The sequence below is a fragment of the Hemibagrus wyckioides genome, linkage group LG28 (assembly GCF_019097595.1).
Source record: "Hemibagrus wyckioides isolate EC202008001 linkage group LG28, SWU_Hwy_1.0, whole genome shotgun sequence".
NCBI classification, from domain to species: Eukaryota; Metazoa; Chordata; class Actinopteri; order Siluriformes; family Bagridae; genus Hemibagrus; species Hemibagrus wyckioides.
Genome location: NC_080737.1, coordinates 10,608,652 through 10,609,470, shown reverse-complemented (window position 1 = coordinate 10,609,470; position 819 = coordinate 10,608,652).

Genomic DNA, 819 nt, shown 5'->3' with positions numbered 1-819 from the left:
TATGTGATAAAAGCATCTGTTTTTTTTTAGGCTATATAGAAGTTACTAAAAACTCATAAGTGCAATAAATAATTAAGAATGGTTCAGTTAAAGGATTAACCACAAGTCTTAGCTAAAGAAGAAACTTTTTAAATACAAATTATAATATAGAAATTATCAAACATAATTGTGCATATTTTAGTTCTAATTATAGCAAAAACAATTTAATTATATCTTAACAGTAATTAATTGCAACTAATGAAATTTTGTTTAAGTAAATACGCTAATTTTGAATATTATCTTAATTGGCTAATGCCTGCAAGGCTATTTTGGTATATGCACAACAGTAACAGCTAATCAGCTCACAAAAATAAAAACTTTTAACTTCATATAACAGGAAAGAGTTTATTTATTTATTAAACTGTTCAAGCTGGAAAATTAATATTTAAAATGCTATCACAAGACCAGAAACTAAACCATGTTAGGTTGTTACCACATTAACAGAATAATAAAACAAATAACCAAACTAAACTACCTAAAACCTTCACCTGGAAATGAATTTTAGCATTCTAGTTTTGAAGAGATGTAAAACGTCTCTCAGCATTTATTTCTTTACCAACCTTGCATGTTAAGATAAAGAAAACATTTAAGAAAATACAATATTATAAATTGTTATATCAAACTATAATTCCCATTATATGGAATATGGAATATGTGGGTGCCAGAAAGATAGAAGCACATGATTGTTTAGAATGTCTTTGTGCATTCAAGAATTAAAATTTCCCTTGGAACAAAGGGGCCAAATGTTCCATGTCCCAGCATGTTGCTCCAGTGCACAAA